Source organism: Uranotaenia lowii, chromosome 3, assembly GCF_029784155.1.
Source record: "Uranotaenia lowii strain MFRU-FL chromosome 3, ASM2978415v1, whole genome shotgun sequence".
NCBI classification, from domain to species: domain Eukaryota; kingdom Metazoa; phylum Arthropoda; class Insecta; order Diptera; family Culicidae; genus Uranotaenia; species Uranotaenia lowii.
In genome coordinates, this window is record NC_073693.1 from 173,597,276 (window position 1) to 173,607,215 (window position 9,940).

A 9,940-nucleotide genomic window follows, 5' to 3' on the forward strand; every position below is an offset into this window, starting at 1 on the left:
TCTCCTACTCTCTCTCAAGTTTGTTTGGTGCTGGGCTGAGTGTGCGAGTGCTAGTCAGTTTGTTTCGTGATTTTAATAGAGCTGCCTCGTCATCGTCATTTCGACAAGATGGAAAAAACTCCGGAGAAATCAAATATATCCGAAAAAATTCGGCAATTGTTTGCGGTCGAAAATGGAGAATACCGGTGCACAGCGGCGGAAAACTGTACCTACCGCCCAAAAACAATTATCATAGCGAACTGCCAACGGCATCTGTGGGAACAACATCCAGTAGAATTCAACATTCTCAATTAGGGAAAACGGATACCCGAAGAAGAAGTCGAAAAGAAGAACGCCGGACAGCTGGACGAATCTGCCCCGGTATGGGTATTCGTGGGAGGGTTGATAAAACTGTGCACCCTCCACGATTGCCTATTTGCAAGCATGGAGTGGGAGGGATTACGCGACATCGTTGACCCCATCCTCGAAGCGCTAAAGATCAAAGTAAACCGGCACAGTATTACTCAAATGATCAAAGTCCCAGTGACGCGATAGTCAACATAAGCGCGGCCGAAGTGGAGGGGCAACTACTAAGTATGAAGTTTGACTGCACGACGATAAGCGATTTGAGTACACATCGAGCAAAGAAAGTAACTCACTTATCAGAGCTATATCCCAGTAAGCGCGTCCTCTCAGAAATCGACAGAGCATGCAAAAAATTGAGAGTTGAGTCACCGAACTTAGAATTAAACGGTTAACTTCGGCGACACTCCAAGAACGCAAATATTTTCATTCGGTTTGTCCTGCCGAGATACCTAGAGGCAACAAATACGAATGCGTACATGCGAAATCAGTTTGAATCGTACACTCGCACGGTGTGGTCGCATTTTGTCCCCGTGTCCCGTGTGTGCTTTCAATCGTAACTGTCGACTTCCCAGGCAGGCGAACACGCGTCTCGGAGGGAAACATACAAACACGATTCGGATTGTGTTCGTGTGTTTCTCTGGAGGGCGTGTCTTAGCTTAATTCGTGGCACTCACCCAAGGCACCCGTATGGTGTGTTCCTCTCTAACGATGTGATGATGCAAAATCGAAAGAGAGATCGTTACGATCCCTCTGGCGATTTGAGTTACCTCTCTGCCGATTCAAATTTACCGGGATGTAGGCTAACAATGTGTTCGTTATCTCCGAGTGACAACCGTATCAACATTTTGTTATGGATTGAGAGGAACCAAGTTTGTTCGCTACTTCCCAGTAAACATGAATCGGCAGAGGGGGAACTCAAATCGCCAGAGGAATCGTAACGATCTCTCTGGCGATTTTGCATCATCACATCGGCAGAGAGGAACACACTATACGCGTGCCTTGAGTGAGTGCTACGAAATAATCTAAGACACGCCCTCCAGAGAAACACACGAAAACAACCCGAATCGTGTTTGTATGTTTCCCGTCGAGACGCGTGTTTGCCTGCCTGAGAAGTCGACTGCACCGTACGAGCGTACGATTCAAACTGATTTCGCATGTACGCATTAGCATTCGTTGCCTCTAGGTGTCTCGGCAGGACAACCCGAATGAGAATATTTGCGTTCCTGGAGTGTCGTCGAAATTAACCGTTTTATTCTAAGTTCGGTGACTCAACTCTCAATTTTTTACATGCTCTGTCGATTTTTGAGAGGACGCGCTTACTGGGTTGTACAGATCGCGATGTGTAAAGTTCAAGATAAAACGTTGATCGCATTATATTCATTTCATTTCTATCGCTGCAGCTTTCGCGAAACATCTTTGCGAAAGGATAGAGCAGCTACCAGTGTGGTAGCCTACCACTGACGATAGCAAGGTCTCTAGAACCCGGTAAACTTGAATCGGCAGAGAGGTAACTCAAATAGCCAGAGAAATCGATACGATCTCTCTGGCGATTTTGCATCATTATATCGGTAGAGAGGAACTCACCATATGCGTGTCTCGGGCGTGAGTACTACGAAATCTGAGTAGAAATGCTTAGCCCGCCCCAAGAGAGCGCGATCCGAATTGTGCTCGTGTGTTCCCATCGTGGTGTGTGTGTTCGGCTCAGATCCGTCTACGCATGCCGAATGATTTCCGTTACAGTGGTGTTGATTTGATAAAGGGCATACAAAACGCAATTTCCCAAATTAATGCTTTATTGGATTAATCCTTTCAGATACCGTTACCCGCATTTTTTTTTCGTTTGTATGCTTCACATTTTTCCCGCAGCGTACATAAACAGATACATATAAAAAACAATTAAATTTATATTTACTGATCTAATCCGTTGTTTTAAGAAAACTTTGGACAACAGTGTTTAGTTTAGTTTTTTTTTTATAATATATTCCTTTTTCCAAATTTTAAGATTCGAAATTCAAATTTCATTTTCAAAATCTTCTTGTATTTTGAATACCCGACTGAGATTTGTTTAATAGCAAATAGAGTTAATCAGAACAATACAATCAAGCTTAAAAATAGGGAGTTTTGATTCATACTTTCTACATATCAAACTTTTGACTAAAATACAGAATTTTAATTCAAATTCAGAATCCAGATTCTCGTTCGGAGTCATCGACTGTGTTTCTTATTTGATGTTTTGGTTATTGGATGGCCAACTCAGTCTTAAAGACCATTCAACAACCAAAACATTGTAGGTATCCAGATTCAGAATTAAGATACAGAATTAAGATTTAGAATTTAGATTTAGAATTCAGATTCAGAGTTCAGATTCAGCTTTCAAATTTAAATTTTAGATAAAGGTTTCCGTGTCAGATTTCAAATTTAGAATTCAGATTCCGATTTCAGATTTATTTTCCAAAATTTTGATTCAGATTTATATTTAAAATTTCAGATTTCAGATTCAGATTTCGAATCCAGATTTCAGATTCAAATTTCAAATCCAGAAGTTAGATTCTCATATTCAGTTTTCAGATTTAGATTTGAGATTCAGCATTATCAGATTTTAGATTCAGATTTCAGACACAGATTTCGGTGTCTGATTACAGATTACAGAAAATTGTAACAGCTTCACAAAAATTTTTGTTATACATAGTTATTTTGAATAATTGAAATCATATCAACGACACATTTCAAGTCTTTTGAGCTTTCTGTATCTTTCGAAAAGTGGACATTTTTTCTATTGAAAGCAATTTTTCTTCACAGTTTTGGAACATAAGATCCACAATTTTCCTAACAAATTTGTATGGATCTTCATACTCATATGATTTTTAGTGTTCTTCGAACAAAACCAAGTTTTTGGGATCTTTCGAAAAATCTTCCTTTTTTTTTAAAATCAGAATCTTTCTTAGGAGGACACCCTGAAATATCGTAAGAATCCGAACAAATATTTTGACGTGTGATTTCTTTAAAGCTCTTGGATATTCTCATCAGTAAAAATTTTTTGAAATGATATTCGTTTTTATAAAAAATAATATGTCACTTACCGAACGTTGCACCTTATTGGCGATGTCTTACATTTTCTCACTACACTACACTACACTTCACATAACACTAAACTTTCTCAACACCTTAAAATCCTTCGTTTAAAAATTTACCGCCCGTTATCACCCGACCGCACCACACGAGGGTACGTCAGGAACTGACAATGCTTTGCTTGGACACAGTTTATTCGAAACGAGTAACCCGGTGAGGTAAGAATATGAATAATATCAAACGAGCAGCCGCCGCCCGTCGGCCCAGTAAAGTTCTTCAGAAAAATGCTCCCAAGTCAAATAAAGCTTAGTTCTTTTAGAAATGGGACACTTTCATTTGCTAATAGCTCGTTTACTAGTAATCGGACATTCAAAATTTTGATAGCGTTTTGTTGCCTGTAAAAAGAACTATCCGACCTATTTTTTTCAGAATTTAAAATTTACGCGATTTTGAGATATTTACGATGCAAGAGAAAAAGGAAAAATTAATTTTGCACAGTTTCATTGAAAACCCATCATTATCAAATTGATAGCTGACAAAACCGTTGATTATTCGTAGAATTATTGTGTGTGAGTGGTGAAAAAGTATGCAAATACTGTCAAAAATGTTCACAAAGTTCAAATCAAGCATTGGGGTGAAGCATATGATCGGCAACTACGGCTAAGGGTTATCAGGGAAGTCAAGTCTCATACCAGCATTTTGAATTTTCAATAAGCGAAAAACTAAGGGTAGATCGCTGAAATTTCCAAAATTTCGATTTTCCGACACGCTGAAAGTGTTGTCTGGTATTGCGTCATTCAAACCTAACCACGAACAACAATTTCTTGCAAATTCCACAGCTCGTAAGCTGTATAGCCGGTTCCAAAGCTATGGGACAGATGATTTCTGATGAACGAAAAAACTTATAAAATACACTATTTTAAATAAATTCCAGCGTTTGAATCCTATACCATGTCTGCTCGTGGCAAGGTCCCGTGTATATTAAAGTATGTATTTGCTGGTTATTTTGTATAAAATATAATGATTTGCCAAAATTCTGCTCCTGTGAAAAAAAAACAACAATTTTCAAAACGTAAACTATGGTTTTCGCTGTTTTTAAAAGCCTAAAAAGAGTAATCTTTTATGTACCCTTCGCAACCTACGATCTATACTAACCGATTATACTTTAAGTTCAATCTCATGATGGTTTTACTTCGTTATTGTCAGATTTTGCCAGCAGAAATTCCATTAAAAACGCTCATAAAGTGGATCAAAAATAATCAAATTTGTTAATTTCCAAACAGCTGGATCCACCAAATTGCCCTCAGTTCCTTTTAAAAAATAAGTATTGGTCCAAAAAGTAGCAGAAATTGAAGGAGGAGGATGTAGCCACCTAAAATACAGATTAGACGAAGTATAAGTTTAAAAAACTGATCAATATAATGACTGAAAAAAGTGTGCGCTGGCCGATGGGAGGTAGCAAGAGTAAAGTAGAATTTATTCTTACAAAAAAACGATAAATAATTTTTTTCAAATTTTTTCATGAATTATCATAAGATTATCTTCATTTACTTCATAGAAAGTATTTAGATCAAACAAAAGGTTTTTGAGATACACGCATTCGTAACTGTCCCATTTCTAAAAGAACTAAGCTTTAAGAAGAAATATCGGCTCCGGCGTGCGCGAGTGTCGCCGAAATATAACCGTTTTTTTCCTAAGTCGGGATACCCAGTACTCAATTTTTTGAATTCTCTGTCGATTTTTGAGAGGACGCGCTTACTGGGAAGTGGAGTTTATTTCAAGAGTGAATAATGATCTCGATGAAATTGAGAACTTCGAAAATGAAGTGCAATTTAAACTCTTTAAAGTTTTCTTAATTAGCTGTTCCATAGCTGTTCCAAACAGCTGATTGTTAATTTTTTTAAATTAACTGAAGTTCAAGAAATTTTTTTGAGTTTTATTTCTGGTTAATATTATTTACACTTAAACACGTTCGAAAATCTTCTATTAAAATAGTCATAAATACCTACTTATTTCTCTTAACTCTTGCTAAGTGTCAAAAACAATCTATAACTCGGTAATATTGGCCTGCGGAAGGATTTTTTTTCGGTGATTAATTTTGTTGAGCAGCAGAAATTAGTTTAAATAGTATTCGTCACATTTCCTCGCAATCAATTAAAATTTTGAGTTCTCAGCATGAGTAAAATTTGCTCGCGTATTATATTTTTATTCTCTTTTCGTTTGCTGCCAGACGTGCTGAGAACAGTAGCGTCCATTACCAGGGGGCTCATACGAGCTTTTTGGTGTGGGGGAGTGTGGTGGGCCGCTACATATAAAATTAAAAAAAAAAAAAAAAAGATCAAACATTCCTGGGCTCATGCGGATGGAGTCCTTGAAATCCCGTTCCCGGGATCCCGTTGTCGCATTCGATGAAATTCCGTCTCGTGACATCCTTCAGTGTTCACCAAGGAAGCAAAACAAGAGCTATCTTGGAAACATTCTTTTCAATCAAATGTAATCTTTGACGGGTGCATTTTTTCACGTCGTAAAAATGAAAACACGATTTATTGTTTCCTATCCTAGGTACTTACCATCTACGAGATGGTTCACTGGCTCTCAATTTCCGTTGACAGAATAAAGCGGCTAAGTGAATTGTATCACGTTCAAAGGTATCATTATCTGTGCTAGCCATTATTTCACTTGAAAAAAAACCTTGCCCAACCTAAAAATAATCGATCCAAAACAAACGGTTTAACTTTTGACACGGATCAGATTGCAATCTACAAAAACGAACGTTGGTTGCTATGATTCTTGGCGCTGTATTGTGATGCTAAAATTGTCGGATGCGTCGCGTCAACGTTTTAGTACTTAACGTCGGCGTTGACAGCTGACGCGACGCGACGCGGGCACCTTTACTTGGATTCAATTTTGCCGCAGCCCGTGGTGTAGAGGATAACCTTTAAGTCTTCTAAGCTAACGAGCATGAGATCGAATCCCGGTCACGGCATACACAGTACATTTTCTGTGGGATGGTGATTTTAGCATTTGTAAAATGCTAGCCATCATATCCTCGAAAGTTGTACGCCTAGAGTTAAGTAAAACAGGAGGAAACGTAAAGTTTCATTGAGATGTGTGTGTGATGATGAGTGTGTGTTTTTGTTCGTTAAAAAAAATACATCCGTTACACATAGTCTTCTTACAGTGGGAATAGACGTACCAGTTCAAAGTAATGAATCAAATTGACGAGATGATTTTTTTCAATAGGCCTATTTGGCGCTGGTAGTGTTCGTAGAATTATGTTGATTGTTTCAGAGTTTCACCTTAGTCCTCCCGAACTTTCCTGCAATATAGCATTTAGAGTGGTTAGCGTACCGACCCTAGAGATTGATAGGGGTTCACTGCATTTCTACGGATTGGCTAACAGTCAGTCTTACACCATTCCTTCAAGCACTTGATCGACTAAAATTGGATACGTTGGGAAAAGCTCGAAGGAGACCATTAGGTTTTCCAGATTTCAAAATCTGGCGAAACCCCTAGAGTAATTGCAGCAGCTCCCCGCAGAAGAAGGAGTCGAACAAAACGATTTTGTAATTATGTTTAAGATTCATGCATGCAGATGTGTTACGGATAGAAAAGCAGCGGCTAGACCAGCCAAGGCAAGGTACTCTACAAGTACGGAACCTCAGGGCCGGCTGGCTACTGGGTAACCAAGGACTTTTCGGGTAAAATACAACAAATCGGGAAATTCATATTACTTTGCATTTTTATTAACGTTTTCTTGTGGCGTGTTGTCTGTGTGTATAAACAATGTTCTGTGTCTTGTGTGGCGTGTAAATTCTCACTAACCGTGGTTGTGCTGCTGGCGATTGCTGCGTCGCGACGTCGTGGCTCCGGAAATCCAGTTCCGGAAGTAGGAGGGCCGTTGATTTATTGGCGTATCAACGGGATGCCGAAACTGTCGGCGCCAGCGGGCGTTGCTGGACTCAGTTGTTGCAGGCGTCTTCCTTCATTGGCGTTTAATCGGCCTGCCCACGAGAGTGCCCCGTATCCGGACAGGCCGAGAAGGGAAGTCCTCCTTGAGAGTTAGGGATCCGCAGAACCCGAGGACGAAGATGCTGATCCTTTACGTTAAGGCGCGAGACCACAAGGGATCTGCGGGCCGAGCCGTGGGGAAGCCAACCGGCGTTTCCGGGCGAATTCCTTGGAACTTCACAACACTAAACGGGGACTAGACTTCACACACGGACGCCTGATTCAGAAGAGAGCGAATTTTCCTGAAGCAAGCTTCCTTTTCGCCTTCCATGTTCTCTTTTTCTTTCCTGCTTTTCCTCCTCTGTGAATTGACAGCAGCCAGCAGTAAAATGTAGCCTACTGTGGTGCTATCTTGTTGTGAGACTCGACAAGGAACATGAATTTTCTAGAGCTAAATATACAATACTACAAAAATGAAAACAGAAATCAAACGATTTGTAACCAACCGGTTACACTATCCACCACTCCAATGAAAAAATGTGAAAATACGAAATGTTTTGCATTTTTTTATTTCCAGAACAATCCTTCGCATTTATCGAATTGTGGCAGACATATTACATTTAAAACGACAAAGCATAATTTATTTTTTCATGTTTGCAATGCATCTTAAGAGCTAAACTTGCATAAAATAATAAATAAAAACAAACTTCAATTCAACGTGCACTGAAAATTAAAATTACTTTAAGACTATGGTGAATAAATAAATAAATAATTAATAAACAAGCCAAAATTTAAATAAACGTGCACGAATCATTAAAAGTATCTTACAACTAGAGAATAATAAATTAACATGAATATCACAGATCATATTTGAAAACGCACATTAAATAAAAATCCAAACGTGGTAATAAATAACACACAACAGGTTAAATTCATTTAAACGTGCATCACAAATATAATCTAAAACTATTCACTTAACTTATATCACTATTGTAATTAGATGCACAACCAAACTTTCATTTTCCACTTTATTTGTTTCACCAAAATCAACATAATTTTAATTCAACAAGCACTAGTGTTAAAAAAAAACAATTTAAAATAAATTAAAATACTTATCACTATGTTGCGCAACACTTAAACGATCGATCGTACTAAATGACTGTTACGACAAAAATAATTTAATAAACTAATAATTACAGTACCCTATAAATAATAAGTATATACAGCACCCTATTCGAAGATCAGATCACTTTTAAAATGATCCTCACGAGCGGGCAAATCGTTGGCGGGCAATATCTCACTGATCGGATTTTGACCGATCTGGCAGTCAGAATATCCCAATGCGTGTTTGTTTATCTACTAGCATATTTTTGTTGAAACCTTTTTTAAGTAGGTGGTTTATGCTTTTACAAGCTGTATTGCATCGCTATGCTGAGGTGAGTTTTTCTATTTGATTAGGACGTGTCAGGGTACGATTTTTTTTTCTAATTTTAGGTTGACGATCATCTTCAAAGTTGGTGGCATTTACTGCTGCCCAATAAACTCTTTTGTCCCCAAAAGAGATATGCAGCTAAATGTAAAATTTTACCAGAACACCGTTTTAATATCTTTGCAGCGAAAGATGAAATAGGTGAGTACATTAAATATTCAATTACCATCTTAGAATGGTTAAAGTGATTATTCTTTTGATCAGTTTCAGAGCTGGCCAGTGCTCGTAGGGTAATCCCTTCACGCTCACACTACCTACCACCGCACCATGGAAGAGCCACGACGGGTTTCCTCTTCCATCGTCGACGGTTGCCTGTGCCGTTATGAGTTCCCGGATTGATTCTCCAGGTAATGTAATTTAGCAATTTTAATAACATTTTCTTTATTGTGTGACTTGACACCCGCTTTGACTTAACGACTAGCTAAGTTCTCTAAACTCTAGTCTCATGCGTGGGTGTGTCAAGGCCTAGATAGCCGATTCCTTATTAATTTGTTTGTGTTTTTCTTTTTCACAGGATTTCTATGAAGTCGCGCCACCGACTCAACGTTGACTTTACAATTCTTGCAGGCCGTGGCGTACAAAGCCATAAAGCCACTCGAATTAAAAGCCAAGTTGGTCCGTGCTTTTTCAACTTCAATTAAAAACCCTTTGAACCTAAAAAGAACAAACATGTATAAAATTTAATAAATATCACAAAATAAATAAACATTTATATCACAGCATTTTTTTATATCACATTCCGAATTCAATAAACCTATTCCAAGCCGTTTTTTTTTTAAATTTAATTAATGAAGTGTGCATAAGTGCTTAAGCATGTTATGATTTCTTTCGAACTTTGGAAGATTTGGCCTTTTTGAAGTAGGGTTCCAAGCGAGCATCTACAAGACACTCAATCATTCGCATCATTTCTTCCTCTAACTTGTTGTAGCTCTCAGGCTCTATGGTTCTGTAACCGGAAGTGCTTGAATCGTAATGGTTTTTGTTGGGAGGGTTATGTTTCAGGTAACACCCTTCACTTCCGGATCCCGATCTTGAATTCGACTTATTGTGTTGGGTTAATTTACTAGAGGGTTCAGATAAATCAGA

At 38.4% G+C, this 9,940-nt stretch overlaps 1 long non-coding RNA gene across 1 annotated transcript; it reads left to right on the forward strand.

The window, feature by feature from the left end:
• Positions 1-8,759: 8,759 nt before the first annotated feature.
• LOC129758035 (uncharacterized) lies at positions 8,760-9,171 on the forward strand. Its single transcript, XR_008739872.1, has 3 exons — positions 8,760-8,801; positions 8,860-8,995; positions 9,059-9,171. It is a non-coding gene; the product is annotated as an uncharacterized LOC129758035 (long non-coding RNA).
• The last annotated feature ends 769 nt before the right edge of the window (positions 9,172-9,940 follow it).